The sequence below is a fragment of the Vulpes vulpes genome, chromosome X, assembly GCF_048418805.1.
Source record: "Vulpes vulpes isolate BD-2025 chromosome X, VulVul3, whole genome shotgun sequence".
In the NCBI taxonomy this organism is placed as follows: Eukaryota; Metazoa; Chordata; class Mammalia; order Carnivora; family Canidae; genus Vulpes; species Vulpes vulpes.
The window spans coordinates 108,242,149-108,264,086 of record NC_132796.1 but is presented as its reverse complement, the minus strand read 5'-3'; the positions used below and the strand labels follow the sequence as shown (position 1 = coordinate 108,264,086).

The 21,938-nt window shown below is 36.0% G+C and overlaps 1 protein-coding gene across 4 annotated transcripts in view; it reads right to left on the bottom strand.

Moving 5' to 3' along the window:
- SPANXN2 (SPANX family member N2) overlaps nt 1-21,493 on the bottom strand; it is a 175,297-nt gene extending 153,804 nt beyond the window's left edge. For 2 of the 4 annotated variants that reach the window (XM_072743963.1, XM_072743965.1), the window contains exons 1-2: nt 21,412-21,493; nt 16,384-20,459 (exon numbers count right to left, since the gene is read on the bottom strand). The gene's annotated coding sequence lies outside the window, so the exon portion shown is untranslated. The remainder of the gene's footprint in view (nt 1-16,383; nt 20,460-21,411) is intronic. The other 2 variants (XM_026009053.2, XM_072743964.1) reach the window with 1 other exon arrangement.
- Between the last annotated feature and the right edge of the window lie 445 nt (nt 21,494-21,938).

Sequence of the window (21,938 nt, the reverse complement as noted above, 5' to 3'; positions counted from 1 at the left end):
AGGTCTTAGCTGTCTATCACAGCACATATCACACACAGTATGACAAGTAGCAGCTTAAAATAACTTTCTCAGACTCCCAATGCCTCCATACTACTTAGTATATCATGGATGGACTATAGGAATTTGCATTTTTAATAAATAAGCATCCCAGTGATTTTGATACAGGTGCTTTGCATATCACCCTTTGAGAAGCACAGGCAAAAGATACTGAATTTTAAAAAATAAGTATCTCTTTATTCATTCAAAATGTATTGAGGATCTACAGTATGTTAGATATTATGCTAGGTACTAAGTCAAAAAATCATTCAAGCAGCCCTCTTGAAGGTTGGCAAAGGAAATAAACCTCACTAATACAAGGGAAGAAAAATACTCTAAATCATGTAAAGCAGATAAGACAATGGGATAAAGTAAACAGCCCAGAAAGACACAGAGAAGTTTGTTAAGACTTTGGTTTTACTGATAACATAATGTCTAGCCAAACAGTGAGAAAGAAGTACTCATATTTATATTTCACAGCAGGTCACATGGACTTTCCTAAGTAACGTTTATACTTTGAGAAGCTTTCTTTGAAAAAAAAAGAGAGAGAAGCTTTGTTTGGACACTGGGGCAATTGTAATATCATGTGTTTTTCAAAATAAATGCTTTCAAACTCTACGGGATACAGAATAAATGTTGATGAAAAGCAGCTTGTAAAAACTCCTGTGTCAGCGAGTGATATTCAGATGTCTTATCCTTTAGTGTGCCTCCTCTTACTTCTTCACATAGGTAGCATTAAGTGGCCTTTTTTTTAGGTAAAGAAAACTCAAGAAACTAAAAAATTTACACCCAAATTAAAGCCATTAAAACAAGTGGATTTTTTAATGTAAAAACTTTAAAGGCATCACAGTCAGAAAAAAGCAATTATAGGACTTGACTTCTATCCATGGTTCCTAACATTTTCTGTCTTTGAATTCTAAATAATCTTGAGAGTTTTTTTAATTCTCATAACTTACTCTTCCATGATGGAATTTTTAGCTATGAATATAATTTGGTCATTCATTCAACAAATACTCATGGGACCCCAAAATATGTGCCAGGTCCTGTCTTAGGAGGTAGGCGTATGCAAACAAAACAGACAAAAATGCATGCCCTCATAGAGTTTCTGTTTGAGTATGTGGATATGTAGGTACAGTAAGTAAAGCACAATTTATGTCAAATGTCAGATGGTGATAAGCGCTTTGGGGAAAAGCAGGGGATGTGAGTAACAATTGCTGCCAGTGACATTCACATTTTAAACATGATGGTCAAAAAAATAAATAAATAAAAGTAAATAAAAGTAAACAGGATGGTCAAGGAAGACCTGAGAAGTTGACATTTGAGCCAAGTCCTGAAAGAAGTCAGGGAAAGAGACACACAGCTACCTGGGTAAAGTCCATTCTAGGCAAAATGAAGCAAATACAAATACATCCTGGTGGAAGTATGTGTGGCATACTCAAGGAAAAGAAAAGAGGTGACTATAAATAAAGGGGAGAGTCATAGGAGGAGTTAAGGAGAGAGGCAGGAGCAAAATCATGAAGACTTTATGGTAAGGCTTTGATCCTAGTGGAGAGAGGAATCACCAGAAGGTTTTCAGTAGAAAAGTAAAATAATCCTTTAGAAATATCACTGTGTCTGCTATGTGGAGAACAGACTGTTATGACAGTCAAACATGGAAGTGTCAAGTCACGTTCAAAAGATACAGCTAAAAAATAAAAAAATAATAAAAATAATAAAAAAACCCCAAAAGATACAGCTACAGTCCAGGCTAGAAATTATCTTGGACCAGAGAGGTAGTGATGAGAGTGGTGAATAATGAATGCAGAGAGGGTCCAAGGATGGATCCCTGGAACAGTCCAAAGTTTAGCCCTGAAGAAGTGGAGGAGGGGGTCATCAAAGGACTCTGAGAGGGAAAAAGCCAGTGAGGTCAAGGGAAAATCAAGAGATTAAAACATCCTTGAAACAAAGTGAAGCTCTTGCATCAAGGCGGAAGAAGTGATTGCCTCTACTAAATATGGCTGATAAGTCAAGTTACAAGAAGACTGACAATGGGCCTTAGGTTAATAACATGACTGTGATTGATAACTGTATTCATCTGCTAGAGATTTATTTGCTCAGAGTTTTGGAGGCTAGAAATCCAAGATCAAGGAGCTGGCAGGTTTGGTTTCTTCTGAAGCCTTTCTCCTTGGCTTGCTGCCTCTCACTGCATCTTTCTGTGTGTCCTAATTTCCTAATAAAGACAGCAGTCCTATTGGATCAGGGCTCACCCAAGTGACCTGACTTTAATTACCTCTGTAAAGACCCTCTCTCCAAATAAGGTCACATTCTGAGGTAATGGGGGTCTAGGACTTCTCCATATGACTCTGGGGAGGACACAATTCAGTCTTCACCAGTAACTTTCTCAAATCAACTGTGCCTGGAGTGGTAACATTGAAAGCCTTTAAGAACACATTGGAGAAGAACTGAAGACACCAACAACTCTACACTACTCTCTCTCAAGGGTTCTTATTGTAAAAGGGAAGGAGAAAGGGGGCAGCAGCGAGAGGGGAAAATAAAACCAAGAGAGCTATTTTTTGTTTGATTAGGACAAGAGAAAGATTAGTAGGTTATGTTTACGAGAAAGATCCAGGGAAAAATTAATGCTACAGGATAGGAAGAAGAGAAGTGCAGGAGAGATATCCTGCAGTTGGAGAGCAGTGATGGGATTAGGTGTAACAGGTTTAGCTGGGAGTATAGACAGTTCATCCCTGGTAACAGGAGAGAAGGCTGAATATATGGGCATAGAATTTGGTTGGTGGGAGGACGTGGTGGATAGTAGCTTGAGAAAAAACTCTTCTGATTATTTCTATTTTCACAAACAGAAAGCAAGTGGAGGGAGTGAATATTTGAGTTTTGAAAAGGGAGAAGGCATGAAATAGTCATTGAGAGTGCTAATGGCATTGGCAAAGATGGCATAATTGCCAGGCAGCAATAAGGACCCACTTGAGGCTGGTGATCTTGAATTTAAAGTGAGACCACTTAACATGATTGTATGGGTTTCTCCAAACCACAGTTTGATTTAACTGGGCTTGGGATTTTGTCACATAAGTATGAATAACAAGAAAGAAGCAAGGGAGTTTAATACAATAATGAACAATGGGCTCTGGGCCCGATATGGAAGAGAGGATATGTTGGTATGTTGGAGGTGATGGGAAAAAATTAGTAGAGTCACAATTTTGGAGGTTCCAGTAGGGTAAAAAAATTTTTATCAGGTACCAGAGGAAGTGATTGGTAGTCAAATGGGATGCTTCACACTGAGAGAGGGGTCACAGTATGAATAATGACAAGATAAGCTATGGCCATAGGAACAAGTAGTGAACTTGGTGAAGGTAATAAAACTGAAGAAAAAATCATGGAACTAAGAGGCCAGGGTGTTGGAAGGATCATATGCATGGGTATCAAATTCACCAAGAATTGAAACAGGAATGGTATTGACAAGAGTTATAGTGTGACATCAAGTCAAATATCTTCAATGACTGAAGGGTAAAGTAGAAGTCAGTAGATGACTGTAATAAGGAGGTGTATATTAGTCAGGGTTCTCCAGAGAAACAGAACCAATAAGATTTAAAGAGATTTATTACAAGGAATTGGCTTGCACAATTATGAAGGCTGTCAAGTAGCAAGATCTACAGTCAGCAAGCCGGAGACCCAAGAGAGCTGATGATGCAGTGCTAGTCCGAGTCCGAAGGCCTGAGGATCCAGAGAGGTGATGGTATAATATGCTCAAGGGTCAGCAAGAGTCAATGTTTCAGTTTAAGTCCAAAGGTAGGGGGAAAAAAAAAACAAGAAACAATGTCCCAGTCCAAAGACAGGCAGGAGGAATTCGGTCCTATTTAAGGGAGGTCAGCCTTTTTGTTCTATTCAGGCCTTCAACTGATTGGACAAAACACATCCACATTAAGGAGAGCAATCTGCTGTATGCAGGCTATCAATTTAGTGTTAAGTCATCTAAAAGCACCTTTACAGACACAGCCAGAATAATTTTTGACCAAATATCAGGGCACCCTATGGCACGGTCAAGTTGACACATAAAATTACCCATCAAAAGGAATAATGAGAGATCTATAATCTGATGTCATAAGAGTCCAAGCTGAAAGGAGAAGGAAGAGAATAGACAATTATTAGCAAGGAAGAATAAGAAAAATACCTATCCTAACTCTAGGATCAACAGTAGTTGGGCTGTGTAAGAGAAAAAAAATCAACTATTTAAAAAGGCTGCAGTGACAGCCACTGCAGTAGAGCCAGATTTCGGTTAGAATGAGGGGAAGGAAATTTTAAGAGAAGTTACTGAAAATAGGATTTTGCTGAACACGGAGTCTGAGTTCTAGAGGGCATATGAGCTGGAAAATAGGGTTAAAATGAAGATGTACAAGGCAAATGTGGAGCTCAGGAGACCTGGGGTACCTGTGGTACTGAGGAAAAAGGGGCAAAGTGAAATTAGTCCTCAGAGCTCCACAACAAACCCTGATTATTGCTGGCCAGAGAGGAAGGGTGAGAGTTTTGTCTGAGAGCAGGCCTGTTCAGCTTTATTCTGCTCTTCATGTTTTTCCCCCAGTATGATGATTTCTTCCCTTAACCATGATTTTTTTTTTTTGCTGTGGATTTTTATGAAAACATCCAGCATCTGATGAATTGTTATGATAGGCTCATGCTTTGTTCAATAAACTGTCATGCTGCCCAGAATGTAAGTCCCTTGAAGACAAGGTCTACACAGTCAACATTCACTCTAAAACTAGTTTATCCTATAGAATCTTTCAACTTTTCAGTCAATGATTTCATGTTGGCTGGTTCGAGTCCATAGGAATAATCTTGCTACACTGCTTCAACATACCCGTCTGTTCAATTTATCTGACTCATCCATCTCCTCAGGGCTTTGAGAGAGCTCCAATAATCCTATTTCCTCCAGGATACCAAAACTTGGAGGAGGGAGCAAAGACACTGGTGCAACTCAGTCTGACCACAGAAGTCCATTACTCACTGCAGTAAGATGAACAGTATCTCACCAAACACCGCCCCCATAAAAAAAAAAAAAAAAGCATGCCTACATTCTAACTCCTGGAAACTGTGAAGGTTACTTTATTTGGAAAAAGAGGTATTTGCAGATGTAATCAAGTTGAGGATCTTGAGACAGAGGAGACCATTTTGGCTTATCCTGGTGATCCCTAAATCAAATGACAAGTGTCCTTGTAAGAATCAGGCAGAAGGAGATTTGACAGACATAAGAGGAGGTGGCAATGTGACTACAAAAGCAGAGAGCAGAGTGACACAACCATAAACCACCAGAAGCTGGAAATGAAAAAAAAAAAAAAAAAAAAAACAAGAAACAGTCTTTCTCCTAGAGCCTCTAGAGGCAGCCTTGCAGTGCCGTCCACACCTAATTTCAGACTTCTCTACTCAAAAACTGTGAAACAACAAATTTATACTGCTTTAAGTCACCAAGTTTGTAGTTATTTGTTACAGTAGCCACTCACTTCTTCAAATGTCATCCCTGCTGTATACACTCACTACTCTATTATACAATATATTCATTTGATATATATGATTATTCATACAGAATCATGGTGTGGTAGTGCCTTTGGGATCACGTAGACTTGACTTTGAATCCTGGCTCTGGCACTCACTAGTTATAAAATTTGGGCAAGTATTTATAACTCACTGAGCCTCAATTCCTGTGACATAAGAATAATACTATTTTTGAAAGATTGCAACAAAAGTTAGAGATAATGATAGCAGAGTTTGGCCTACTGTACACATTCAGAGATGTTATCAGGTTCAGTATTCCATGGGGCTACAGCAGTGATGCCTAACATTAAAATGATAACCATATCTATTTAAGCAAGTCAACCCAAGACTTCTTGCAAACTGCCACCATGTACAGTTATCACTATTTCTTAACAAAAGCAAGAACCTAGGGATTCTAAATTCTTTTTTTAAAATAAATTTATTTAAAAAAATAAATAAATTTATTTTTTATTGGTGTTCAATTTGTCAACATACAGAATAACACCCAGTGCTCATCCCAAGTGCCCACCTCAGTGCCCGCCACCCAGTCACCCCCACGCCCCGCCCCCCTCCCCTTCCACCACCCCTAGTTCATTTCCCAGAGTTAGGAGTCTTTCATGTTCTGTCTCCCTTCTAATCTCAATTCTGAGGTAGGTTTATGACCATAATCCTAGGTACTTTCAACAGTCTTTACCTCAATTTTGGTGTCTACAAAAAGTCTTATTATACCTCCTAAGATACACAAAGATCTATAAATAAATAAAATATCATAAACATTTATATTCTTGATGTGAACTGTGTCATCATGGGGCCATTAACTGCAGTGACATTGGATCTCTATTCAAAAGATCTCATTGGATCTCAGTAACTTTTTGAAAAAGAGCAAAGGCTCTTTTTTTTTTTTTTTATCCCAAAGGCTTTAAAAGCTACATTACCAGCAGTTGAAGAATTGCATGAGCAGAACTAAAGCCATACATTGGATGTCTGCTCCCCAGACCTCTCTTCAAGAGAATCTCTCCCATAGTGGATAGCCAGACATACAGCTAGAAATCAAAACAGGTTTCAGAATATTGTTGTGTTCTTCAAGTGCATCCCTAGGTATTTTTAAGGTATTGAACAGACACATAATTGACAATGGCCTACATTCAATGATTTTAAGGAGGTCATTTATATTCTACAGGCATTTCTCAAATGCTATCTAGCAATACTTTGACATAAGAGGATATGGAGACACTATTCACCAAGATGATTACCAAGAAGAACAGGAAATTTTCCAGTATTGTGTGAGCTTCGGGACTATGTGTCCACGAAACTGTAGCTCTCAGAGGCAGGGCTCTGTCATTGGTATTATTAGAGAAAGGGCAAAATGAAGCTCAGTAAATACACTTTCACTTCTCTCTTCTGTCTCTAACTCCTAAAAATGTGTTGACTGTCATGCAACTGATCAAAAAATTTCCCTCAGGTCTTCTGGAATAATCCAACTTAAGTGCTAAAGGAATATGAGGAAAGGGCAAGATTGAATCTGTTGTGTATATATGTGTTCAGGGGAAAGAAGCTGAAGCCTGGGAAGGCTTCATTGAAGAAATAAACATTGGAACCAGACCACCAACAGCCATACAGCAGAATATCATGCAAATACTAGATATCAAATAAATATTTCTAACACAACTTCCAGTTGAAAATTTAGAAATTACTTTCAATGATGCTTACATTTTCCATGAGCACTAATGACAAAAGAAATAATACAAATAACCAACCAAAAAGGATTAAATATGCAATGCTTAACAGACAAGAACACATAAATAAAATATTCTTTCAAGTTCTATCGTTCCATTCATATGTATGAGGGTAGCTACCATCCCAGAGGCAATTATACAAGCTCACTGTGGAGTGGAATGTTCCATCTGGACTTCTTTTTATTGTGCCTTTAGAAATTGTATTCCTAAAGGTGTAGAGGCTGAGTGTACTTACAGAAACTACTTTAACTATTCCATGGTTGACTTCAGTCAAGGGAAGAGGGAGGTATAGAAAAAAGAAAAGGACATGGAATAAGAAGGTATGAAAGAAGAAAAGCAACTTCAAAACAGTTAACTTCTGTGTGCATATAGACATGGCTCTCATATTGACATTTTTAAAAACACAGCATCTTTCTCCATAAGTGTACTTTAACCTAAAACTTAAATCAGTGGGATTTCCCAATGTCCTTAGGGTAGCAACATGAATCCAGTGTTCTCAATGATGATGACTTTCTTTTTTTTTTGAATACACTTTTATCACCAGCAGAGCATGAGAGAGTTTAATGCTATGATTGATGATCAAGTGATATGGAAAGCAGAGGCTTTGTACATCATTGATAAACCTCAGGAAGAATGCTACTTCCAGCGGTCCTTACTACTTTTATTGGTAAATTAAATAAGGAAATGATATGATACCTACAGTACTGAAACACATTAGGAAAAGAGCTCCATGCCATCCTGCTTTTGCAGAAAGGCTTACTTTCTTTCTTAGGGCATGCTCATGCCAGTCTCTTTCCTTTTGTATTTGCTAATGTAATGATGCTTGAATTTTCTGATTTCCCTATATTTGATTATCATATATAACAAATTATTTCACATTTCTTATTTAAAATCATGCATTCAGGGGCACCTGGGTGGTTCAGTCAGTTAAGCGGATGCCTTCGGCTCAAGTCATGACCCCCAGGTGCTGGGATCAAGCCCCACATCGGGCTCCCAGCTCAACAGGGAGCCTGATTCTCTCTCTCCTCTCTGCTCGTTTTCTCTCTCTCTCTCTCTCTCTCTCTCTCTGTGTGTGTGTGTGTCTCTCTCAATAAATAAAAAAATATTCATTCATTTATATAACAAATATTTGCTAGCCTACTAGATGACTTACATACTAGGGATACCTAGGGAGAATGAGACAAGCAATGACCCTGAAGTCACGGAGGAGGTCTAATTTTATCCCGATTCTCCTTGGAGACAATAAAATCTACACATATAATTATTTAACAAATATTTCAAGGGAAAAGTATAGCATACTGAGAGTTTATAACAGGGTAAACTGGTATAATTTGAGAAGGGCATGGCCAGCTAATGTTACTCTGGAAAAACTACATTTGAAGTAAGATCAGAAGACTGTTGGAGTTAGCTAGGTAAAGAGAGGTAGGAAAAATTGATACAGGCAGATAAACAGCATACGGATGTCCTTGTGGAAGGAAAAACTGTGGCAGTCCTAAAATATTAAAAATGCAATTGAGCTGAAGCTCTGAGTGAAGAATAGAAAGGGAGAGATGAATTCAGAGATAAGAAGTGGGAGGAGAGGGCACCGTGAGTGCAGCCATGGCAAAAAGTTTACATTTGATAACGTATTTCAGGTACTACTAGAATTAGATGAAATAAAGACAATCATGTTAACTAACTTGCTAGAACTCTGTACAAATGAGTCTGAAGATAAATGTACATCAAAATGAAAATGCTTCACAATCTACACATTCAATGCAATCCCTATCAAAATACCAACAGCATTTTTCACAGAGCTAGAACAATCCTAAAATATGTATGGAACCAGAAAAAAAAATAGCTAAAATATTGTCAAAAAAGAAAACCAAGGCTGGAGGCATCACAGTTCTAGACTTCAAGCTACACTACAATGCTGTAATCATCAAAACAATATGGTACTGGCACAAAAACACACACATAGATCAATGGAACAGAATGGAGAACCCAGAAATGGACCCTCAACTCTATGGTAAAATAATCTTTGACAAAGCAGGAAAGAATGTCCGATGGAAAAAAGGGTTTCTTCACCAAAGGATGTTGGGAAAATTGGACAGCCACATGCAGAAAAATGAAACTGGACCACTTTCCTACACCATACACAAAAATAAATTCAAAATGTTTGAAAGACCTAAATGTGAGACAGGAACCCATCAAAATCTTAGAGGAGAACACAGGCAGCAACCTCTTCAATCTCCATCACTGCAACTTCTTGATAGACACATCTCCAAAGGCAAGGAAAAGAAAAGCAAGAATGAACCATTAGGATTTCATCAGAATAAAAAGCTTTTGCATACCAAAGGAAGCAATTAACAAAACTAAAAGCCAACCTATGGAATGGGAGAAGATATTTGCAAATGACACATCAGATAAAGGGTTAGTATCTAAAATCCATAAAGAACTTATCAAACTCAACATCCCCCCCCCCAAAAAAAAAATCCATCAAGAAATGGGAAGAAGACACGAGTGGACATTTTCCCAAAGAAGACATACAAATGGCATATGAAAAAATGCTCAACATTACTCATCATCAGGGAAATACAATCAAAACCACAATGAGATAACACCTAACACCAGTCAAATGGCTAAAATTAACAACTCAGGAAACAATAGGTGTTGGTGAGAACGTGGAGAAAGGGGAATCTTCTTACACTGTTGGTGGGAATGAAAGCTGGTACAGCCACTCTGGAAAACATTATGGAGTTCCCTCAAGAAGTTAAAAAGAGAACTATCCTATGACCTAACAATTGTACTACTAGGTATTGATCCAAAAGATACAAAAATAGTGATTTGAAGGGGCATATGCACCCTAATGTTTATAGCAGCAATGTCCACAACAGCCAAAATAGGGAAAGAGCCCACATGTCCATCAACAAATGAATGGATCAAGATACGGTACATATATACAATGTAATATTTCTCAGTCATCAAAAAGAATGAAATCATGCCATTTGCAACAATGCAGATGGAACTAGAGGTTATTATGCTAAGTGAAATAAGTCAGAAGAAGACAAGTACCATGATTTCACTCCTATGTGGAATTAAAGAAACAAAACAGATGAACACAGGGGAAGGGAAGGAGAAATAAAATATGAGGAAAACAGAAAGTGAGACAAACCATAAAAACTCTTAACTACAGGGAATAAGCTGAGGGTTGCTGGAGGGCAGGTGGGTAGGGGAATGGGGTAATTGGATGATGAGCATTAGGAGGACACTTGATGTAAAGAACACTGGGTGTTATATGCAACTGATGAATCACTAAACTGTACTCCTGAAACTAGTAATACTCTATTTATTAAGCAAATTGAATTTAAATTTTACAAAATGAAAATGCTTCATATCAGCAAAATGTATATATTTTTATATTGATATACTATTGAGTTTATTGATTACAATATTATTTTATATTATTTACACTTATATGTTCCCATTCCTAGTTACCTTAATACAAGTAGTCAAGTTTAAGGTATAAGAGATTATATATTGTGCTTGTTTCTGGAATTTCAGTATCTTGTAGAAAGTATCTGACATCACATTAAATCTTAAATTTGTTCATACTGATATTTGGGATTTTTATTTTTAGTAGGCCGGTCATCAAAATGGCTGGTAACATAGAGCCAATCTAATCTCTTCATTAAGCAGATGAGTAAAATGAGGATATACTATGAAATGAAAGTATGTTCCCTAAATAATAACAACTCCATATGCCAAAAGCCTATTTGGGTTTTATGAATCGATGGTTTAAGGTAATCTCCTCCCCCTCCCATGATGTTCCTAAAGGGTATGTGCGTGTGAGAGAGAGAGAAAGAGAGAGAGAGAGAAACAATATCCAAACAGACATACACATATTACTGCCTTCCATCACCAATGATACTAATTGTAGTGAGAACTGATAGTGTTATAGCACAGTAAAAATAGATTCAAAATCAAGGATGTTTTTCATTACTAAATACACACGCAAATTGATTTGTGGGTTAAAATGTTTGGCCAACTACTGACATAAAGTCAGTGAACTACTTTTAATGGAAGCAGAACAGAGTATATGGGTTCAAATTCTTTCATTGCTGTTTACTAACAAGTGTGGCTTGCACAAGCTACTTAATTCTTCTGAGCCTTGGTTATTGTATTGATAAAATGAGTATAAAACATTCATAAAATCGAAATGCAGATCAAACTATACAATATAAAAGTATTTATTAAATGTTTTATTAAACTACTATTATCAAAAATTAACTATGATTAAGCATTATTAAATGTATAGTAAACTATTTATTAAACAAAGTATTTTCAAATAATACTTTTTTTACACTAGAAAATTCTGATGTAATAATCTTGCAATGACTATTTTGTTCATATAGATTTAAATGAACCTGGATATGACAATCTCACTGCTACTTAAATTGTTCCAGAGCATAGTAAAACAAAAACAAAAACAAAAACAAAAACAAAACCTTTCATTTTGTTGATGAAGCATAATAGTGATACATAAACCTGATAAAAACACAAACACAAGGACTACAGACCAATCTCATAAATATTGATGGAAAACTTGGTATTATATGTACAAGCAGATTCCAATTACATATTACAAGTAAAAAGATATTATGACCAAATGAGATTTATTCCAGAAATGCAGGGAAAGTATAAAATCAGAAAATTCCAGGCACCTGGGTGGCTCAGTCAGTTAAGCAAGCATCTGCCTTCAGCTCAGGTCATAGTCCTGGGGTCCTAGGACAGAGACTGCATTGGGCTCCCTGCTCAGCAAGCAGCCTCCTTCTCCCTCTTCCCTCCCCCCTACTCATTCTCTCTTTCTGTCAAATAAATAAATACAATATTTTAAAAAATAATAAAATTAGAAAATTCCTTATCCAACATTTTAATAAATCTAAGGGAAAAAAACTAAACTATAAGGTTTTCTTCATAGATGCTGAAAACAGGCTATACAAAATTTAGCACCATGACGTATCATGATTCTCTCTTTCATGCACATGCGCGTGCACGCATATACACACAGAATACACAAATATATATCTATGCGTCTATATTTTTTTAAAGATTTTATTTATTTATTCATGAGAGACAGAGAGAGAGAGAAAGAGAGGCAGAGACACAGGCAGAGGGAGAAGCTGGCTCCATGCAGGGAGCCTGATGTGGAACTTGATCCCGGGACTCCAGGATCATGCCCTGCGCAGAAGGCAGGCGCTAAAACGCTGAGCCACCCAGGGATTCCCTATGCGTTTATAAATATGAAGATAGGGAAATAGTATAAGTACTGTCACTAAGGAGTAGAACAAGGGAAGAATTCTCTCTATCTCAACAACAATTTCACGACAAGAGAAAACAATTGTAGGTATGAGATTTGGAAAAGAAGTTTTACATATAGTATAATATTATATCTGGAAAAACAAAAAAAATAAATACAAAAACTAAATTAAAGTTTTTTGGCGTGACATAAAATTAGCACAGAGAAAAAAATAGCATACACACACACACACACATACAGAGAGAAATCTGTTAGAAGCTACTTAGGAAATACAGTATTCAAAACCTATGTAAGAAAATATTAAAACATTTTTGAAAGGCCTGAAAATAAATCTGAGCAATTGAAAAGGCAGCTCTTGTACTTGGTTAGGATAACTCAGCTTTGCAAAGATATCTTCACAATTTAATACACTACTCTAATGCTATCTCATCAAATATAATAAGCTATTTTTTATAAAGCTAGCCATATGGGTTCTGAAATTCACATGGAAAATTCACATGTAAGAACCCTGAGACCAAAGAGCAATAAAAGGAGGACTAGTGCTACCAGATGTTAAAACATATTCTAAAGTTTCTATAATGAAGATTTTGTGGTAATGACAGATAAATAGGCCTACAGACTAATTTTACTAAATAGTAAGTCCACATAGACAAAATGGTATATGGAAATTTAGTACATCATAACTATATCACATAACTGAGAAAAAGATGAATCTTTTAACAAATGGCATGGGACACCTACATAGATATTTGGGAAGCAAGTTAAATTGGATACATTATACTCTAGAATAAACATCAAATAGAACAGAAATGTAAGTGTTCAAAAATTGAAACCACATCAATATTAAACGAAAACACTGGGGGAAATTCCTTTACAGCCTGGATGTGGGGCAAGTCTTCTAACTATAATTCAAAATCTAGAAACAAGAAGAAAAGAATGGTGACTTTATCTATATAAGAACGCAAACATCAACACTGCAGAAAATAGATGCCATAAAAAAAAGGTAAAAGACAAATGAAAAACTAGAAGAAAATCCATACAACTTTTATCATAAAGGACTACTTCCCAAGTATGTAAAGAGCTTTTAAATGATGAGAAAAACAGGATGGGAAAAATACTCAAGATATGAACAGAAGATTCATAGAAAAAGAAATAAAATGAGCACTGAGTGTTATACTACATATTGGCAAATCAAACTCCAATAAAAATATATATACAAAAAAAAGACATCGAAAAAGAAATTAAAATAGCCCTTATCAGAGGAAAAATACTTTACTCACAATAAGAGAAGTGCAAATTAAAACTAAACTGAGGTACCATTTTTAAAAACCTATCAGATCATTCAAAATAACCCTTATCCTGGTAATGTTATAGAATAACAGCCAGTCTCATCCATTTCTGATGGAATATAAAGTGGCAAAACCATTGTGGGAGGGAATTTAAAAATATCTGACAAAATGCAATATGCACTTATTTTTTTGAGCTAGCAATCCTTCTCCCAGGAACTTACTGTAAAGCTATACCTCCACAATTATAAAAATAAAATATGTATGTTGTCATTAATGGTGAGACTTATTTTTGTAAAAAGAAAATATTTCCCATACATAGCACCATGCATAAGAGAATTATTAATAACTATGGCAAATTCACAAAGTTGGTTACATTGCTGCACAAAAATGAGAATGGTATCTATGAATTGACAGTTACTTCAAATTTATAGTTAAGTGGAAAAGAAAAAACAAGTGCAAATGAATGTATGTAGAAAACTTCTCAACTCATTCTATGAGGCCAATATTACCCTTATACCAAAACTAGACAAAGACATCACAAAAAAATTACATGACATTATTTCTTATGAATATAGACAAAAATCATCAATATATTAGCAAACCAAATCTAGCAACATATAAAAAGGATTATATTACATGACTAAGTGTGATTTATTCCAGGAAGGCAAGATTGATTCAACATATAAAAATCAGTCAATTTAATACCCTGTATCAGAAGAGTAAGAAACTGAAACCACATGATCATCTCAATATATACAGAAAGAGCATTTTAAAAAATTCAACATACTTTCATGATAAAAACATGCAACAAATGAGGAATAGAAGGGGATTTCCTTATCTTGATAAAGGACATCTATGAAACACACAGCTAGCCTTAGACTTAATGTTGAAGGATTGAAAACTTTTCCTCTAAGATTAAGAGGAAGACAAGGATATTTGTTCATGTCAGCTCTATTCAACATAGTGTTAGAAGTTGTAGCCAGAGAAATTGGGCAAGAAAAAGAAATAAAAGGTATCTATATTGGAAAAGAAGTAAAATGATCTCAATTTCAGATGACATAATCTTGTACAGAGAATCCTATGCAATCTGCAAAATGAACTATTGGAACTAATAAACAAGTTCAGCAGAGTTGCAGGATACAAGACCAAATGAACAAAAATCAAGTGCATTTTTATACATTAACAACAATATGAAAATGAAATTTTAAAAATTCAATTTAGAGTAATAGCAAAAAGAATAAGAAACTAAGGAATAAATTTAACAAAATAAGTGGAAGACATACAATAAAAACAGCAAAATATCACTGAAACAAAGACCTAAATAAATGGAACAATAATGTTCATTGATTGAAAGACTAAGATGATAAAATTGCTAAGATGGCAATACTCCCCAAATTGATCTAGATTCAACAGAATTCTCATTAACTCCTAGTTGTCTTTTTTGAATGAGTTGACAATCTGAACCCAGGATTCATACTAAAATGAGAGGGAAACCGAAAAAAAAAAAAAAAACAAATCTTGGGACACCTGGGTGGCTCAGCGGTTGAGCGGTTGAGCATCTGCCTTTGGCTCAGATCCTGATGCTGGAGTCCCAGGATTGAGTCCTACATCAGGCTCCCTCCCTGCAGGGAGCCTGCTTCTCCCTCTGCCTACGTCTCTGCCTCTCTCTGTGTATCTCTCATGAATAAATAAATAAAATCTTTAAAAAAAATCTTGGAAGAAGAAAAAAGTTGGAAGACACATGCTCCTCAATTTTAAGACTTACTACAAATCTACTATAATCAAGACAGCTTGATACTGGCATAAGGATAGACATAAACCCCCAGTGAAATAGAATTGAGATTCCATAAATAAACCTATACGTCTACAGTCAATTGATTTTTCAGTAAGGGTGCAAAGATAATTCAGTGCGGAAACAGTAGTCTTTTCAACAAATGGTGATGGGACAACTGGATATACACATGCAAAAGAATGAATTGACAGTACTACCTCATATCATATACAAAAATTTAACTCAAAATGGGTCAAAAACCAAAATAAAAGAGATAAAACTTAAAACTCTGAGAATTATGAAAACATAGATGTAAAACATAAAAACTATGAGAACAGCTGTTAATCGTTGTGACCTGGAGTTAGGAAATGGTTTCTTAAATATGACACCAAAAGCAGAAAGAACCAAAGAGAAAACAGATAAATTGGACTTCATCAAAATTAAATACTGCTGCGCACCAAAGGACACTATCAAAAAAGTGAAAAGACAATTCACTGAATGAGAGAAAATATTAGTAAATCATATATCTGATAATAATTAGGCCTAGTATGCATAAGTATTTCTAACAACTCAACCATAAAAAAAATCAACCCAATTAAAAAGTGGGCATTTCTCTAAAAAAAAAAAAGATATACAAATGGTCAACAAGCATGAGACAGAATACTCATCAACATTAATAATTAGGGAATCACAAATCAAAACCACAATGCTGGGGACCCCTGGGTGGCTCACCGGTTTAGTGCCTGCCTTCAGCCCAGGGCGTGATCCTGGAGTCCTGGGATCGAGTCCCGCGTCGGGCTCCCTGCATAGAGCCTGCTTCTCCCTTTGCCTGTGTCTCTGTGTCTCTCTCTGTGTCTCTCATGAATAAATAAATAAAATCTTTTTAAAAAACCCACACAATGCTATCCCACTTCATGCCAACTAGAGTGGCTAGCTACAGTTGAAAACATGGATAATGACAGGTGTTGTTGAGAATGTGGAGAAATTATAAGACCCCTATAATACTGGCGGGATTATAAAATGGTAAAGCCACTTTGGAAAACAGTCTGTCAGTTCCTCAAAATGCTAAACACAGAATTCCATGTGACCCAGCAATCCCATTCCTAGATATAAACCCAACAGAATTGAAAATAGGTGTTGAAACAAAAACTTGCATGTGAGTATTACAGCCAACAGTACTTATAATAGCCAAAATGCGAGATAATCCAAATGTCCATTAATTAAGGAATGGATAGACAAAATCTGGTACATTCATATAATAGAATATTTTTCAGCCACAGAAGGAATGAAGTACTGATATATGCTATCAATAACAAGGGTGAACCCTTAAGATACTATATTAAGTGTAAGAAATCAATCACAAAAGGACATATATTGTATCATTCTGTGTGTATGAAATGTCCACAATAGGCAATCAACCCACTGAGACAGAAATTAGTGGTTTCTGGGACACCTGGGTGGCTCAGTGGTTGAACAGCTGCCTTTGGCTCAGGTTGTGATCCCGGGGTCCAGGATCGAGTCCCACATTGGGCTCCCTGTGAGGAGCCTGCTTCTCCCTCTGCCTATGTCTCTCTGCCTCTCTTTCTCTCTCTCTCATGGATAAATAAATAAATCTTTAAGAAAAAAAAAGAAATTAGTGATTTCCTGGGATGGGGGAGGGGAGGTAGATGGGGCAATGGGAAACGACTGCTAATGGGTATGGAATAACTTTCTGAGATGATGAAACTGTTCTGGAATTAAATAGTGGTGATGGTTGTACAACTTTGTGAATATTCTAAAAATGCTGAATCGCCCACACAGAAGGGTTAATTTTATGGTATATTAATTATAACTCAATAGAAAGTTAATTCTTAATAAGAGTAATCCAGACATAAATGTTATGTTAAGGAATTCCAAAATTTTCTAAATATGGGCTCACTGATGGATTTTGAATAAAAAAGTGGTAAATGAGATTTAGGTTTCAAAAAGACAACACTACCAGCAATGAGAAGTACAGCTTAGAAGGAAGTGAGCCTGTAAGAGGAAGGATCATTGGGAGTCCATTCAAATAAAACTGGCAGGCAATGAGTGTCTGAACTAAGGCAAAAGTAGCTGAAAAGGAAGGGATAACCTGAAGAGGTATTAGGTAAATGAACCTGTTCCAACCGTACTGACCTGAGTTACCACTAAAGTAAATGTCTGAGTAGAGTTTGTCTTCACTGATAAAAGAGAGTTTTATTATCAACCGTTCAGTAGAATTGAAGTAACATAGCAGAATTTATAAAACCAATTATCTGTATTTTATAAAAAGTTGTAAATCAGTTTATGGTTCCTACAATATGAATCGTTTCCAAAAGAGTACTATTTTATAATAGTACCAACAGTTGCTTTTCATTTTCACCATAACTTTCCCAGAACAAGTGCAAATTCTATTTAAGTTACATTAGCACTCCCAGTAATAAAGATGAGCAATATAGAGTAAAAGAGCAAAAAGACTCCTTTCATGCTATTCCCTTCTCTAAGGTAAACACTTTAAAAGCTGGAATTTATCTTTCTATTCTTTTCACCTTTTGTTATATATATACATATATACATACATACATACACATACACACACACACATGCATACACATGGGTTTTAAAATATTTGTAAATGGTGGGGTGCCTGAGTGGTAGAGTTGGTTAAGCGTCCAGCTCTTGGTTTCAGCTCAGGTCATGATCTCAGGGTTGTGAGATCAAGCCCCATGTCGCACTCAGTGTGGAGTCGGTTTGGGTTTCTCTCTCTCCCTCTCCCTCTGCTCCTCCCCCCTAAAATAAACAAATAAATGTTAAAATATTTGTAAATGGCATCATACTCTACATGTATCTGCGAACTACTTTTATCCTTAACAATTCCTATCAGAACTTCTCCTCATAAATATAAAGAGAAAATTAGTTTTGCCTCTGTATTGTAGCTCAGAGTGGGATGTAATCTATCTTAATTTATCTAAATCTCTCTCCTTTGATAAACATTTCAGCATCATTGTTTTTGCTGTTAAAAAAATGAAACAGTAATCCTGGTATCTTTTCTAAAGCTCATACTAGTTTCTACAAGTACCAGTGTCTGTATAAAATGGGGACAGAAACACAGAAGTCCACCTAGTTGGAGGGGACAGGGGCCCTTGCTCATTCTAAGGGCTATTTTGTTAAATGAGAGAAGGACCTGCAGAGTTACCACTAATGAAAATACTTCAGGTCACAAATCAGGAAGCAAAGATCTATGAGGGATAAGCAACTTGAACAAGGCATTACTTTCAAAGGCAACATGAGATTATACAAAATCACTGGACCTGGGGTGGGAATTTCTGACCCAAATTCTGACATTTTCTACCATGGACAAGTCCTTGAGCATCTCTATCCCGAACCGTAAAATGTAAATAAAAATCCTTCTCCACTGAGTTGGTGTGAGTCTCAAAGAAACTGAATACCAAAGTGACTCTTAAAGTGTCAGATGCTGTTCACATGTTAATGAATCTTTAATATCTATTCCGTGAACTTCCCTCTGGTATTACTGTTAATGTGCTAGATACCTTTTTTCCTGATACTCCAAATCTCCCAATATCAGTATTTTTGTACCAGAATATGCAAGTCTACCATAACAGTCAATCTGACATTCCTATTTTACTAAATAATATCTATTGAAGAAAAGAAGAATGAAGTTAACATTTACTGACTACCAGATAAGGTACTAAGCAGTTTTTTCTTATATTAGTCCTGAGATGTAATGATTCCCATGATACGGGTACAGAAGTGTAGAATCAAGTAAACTGTCTGGCGTTGGCAGAGTAAATCTGTAACAAAGCCACAACAGGGATCAAAAGTCTTTCTGGTCATGAACACATTCTCGTTGAACTCATACTTTAAGAACAATCCATTCTCAACTCAAAACAAACTGATCTACCATATATACTTGTCTATCTCTTCTAAGGTCCATTTTCTAATACTAATTTCAATCTCCCCAACTTTTATTTCAATGAATAACAGATTTCTTTCTTTTTCCCATTTATATATTGATCAGATTTCTACACAAGCAGGTAGCTCCTCTACTCCATAGATGTCTAAAATCCTTCTCTTTGTCTTCTTGCTACATATGGGGAGAAAATGTCCCAAAAAATGATAGTAAAATTGATTTTTTTAACACACACATGCACACACATACATAGCTCTAGTGAGAAAGGATTCTAAGTCATTAATATTTTAATTATCTTTCAGGTTCTTCCACCCCCAGAGCTGAATCTTTTTCAATCCCTCTCCAAAATCTAGGTTGATACTTCCCAGGAACATAGACTACCTCAGGTGATTGAGACATCAGAGCTACTGAGCAGCAGGGGTGAGAACAGAAAGTCCAGAATGTTGACTCTGAAAATAATGTCGGAAGTCATCTAGGTACATTCAGGTACAATGGAAACATGAGAGGGCTATTGAAGTGACCCATAAAATGCTAAAACAAAGGTAAGGGGTCAGATTTGTCTCATCTCTGGAAAGTGGGAAGTATACAAGGTACAATCCACCAATGTTGAATTATCTGTGCCAGAGAAAATTGTTTTGGGGATGAACTGAAAAAGACAAAGGAGACGGACTATCTTTACTAAGGAAGAATAGCATCACTAGGAAGTAGACAAGATCCTGAAAGGATCCTTGGAACACCGCCACAGAGTCCATAAGTATTGCAAATAAATACTCAGTAGAAAAATATTGCCAGGAAACAGATGTGACTTACCATATCACCGACATATCGTATCATAGTATCTCATATCACCATCAGCTTTCAAAATAAAAAGGAATCATAGCTACACAACAAGAAAACAAATCAGAGATATGAGATTCAGGAATATGCAGGAGTCAATAGAAGTTAAAACATGAGTTGGCTGAACCAGGCAAAGAAGTGGAAGAAAATCAAATCACAGAAACAAAGCCAAGTTGGAAGCAACACAGATAATGATGGATACTCCTGAAACCACTGTGAAGCACATTTAAAATAGGATTGATAAAAGTAAGCAGAATAAAATAACATTGAAGAAAACCTTTTAAAAGCCTGAGAACATTTAAAACATCGAGGGTAGGTAAAAAGGGGAGTCAACACAAATAAATATCAGTATATATTAGCTGTATTTAAAGAAATGATTAAGATGACTTTGCATAAATGCATCAGGCCTTGAACCTACATTTTCAATGGCCATACCAGGTTCCACAAAATATGACAAACAATAAATAACACTCAGATAGTAACTGGGTGATGGGCACTGAGGAGGGTACATGATGAGATGAGTGCTGGGTGTTATACTATATGTTGGCAAATTGAATTTAAATTTAAAAAGAACACTCGGATATACCCTCTTCACATGTAAAGAAAAAATATTTGGGAACTCGATAAAAATATCAAATTGATTACGAGTGAAAAATATTAGGGTGACCTCATACTTCTACAAAGTAACAGTCAATGCTAAAAGTTAGTAGAGCAATGAAAGAAAAGAAAGGGTGACACACCAGCTCTACTCATAACAAAATTGCTCAGCTTTAAGAAAACCTCAGAGCATATAGTTCCAGGAGGTTTGTTTGTTTTTTTTCCCCAACTAAAAAAGGAAAGAACAAAAACTTGGCTAACAAAGGGGGTTGTGAAAAGTGAACAAGATAATTATTCCATTTGTCACATATATTAAGATTGCAACATGTGGGGATGCTGTTCACAGAAAAATATGTAAATGTTACAAACACGAACAACATAGAAACAATGTAACTTACAAAGTTGATAGAGAAATAGAATTAGTGCATATGGTGAGTTCCTCATCTTTCATGGCTGAGAGTCAAAAGGTATCATTCGTATCTGAAAAATAATAGAGGTACATATACTATTTAAGGGTATAAACACTAAGAGAAAAAATGTAAGCACATAAACTGGGAAGCATAGAAATGGGAGGAGAAAGTGGAAAAAATGGGAATATATTAAACATTTTCACAACAGCGTGAAAATAATGAAAATAAAAATGGAAGTGATTATCTGGACATAAATATTTGTGACATATATCACAAAACCCTAATAAATAAAGGGCTTCTAAAAAATTGAGAAACATCAACAACCCAAGAGAAAATTGGGCAAGCATATGAAAGAAATAAAGGAAATTCAGAATATAAAAACATTCCATAGGAGAAATGACCCAGTTTTCTCAATAAATGAATTATAGGGGGGGGAAAAGGGTGGAAGGGAATTGTTACCAATTAAAAGAAGGTTAAGAGATATATAAACCAAATGCAATATGTTGACATTTTTT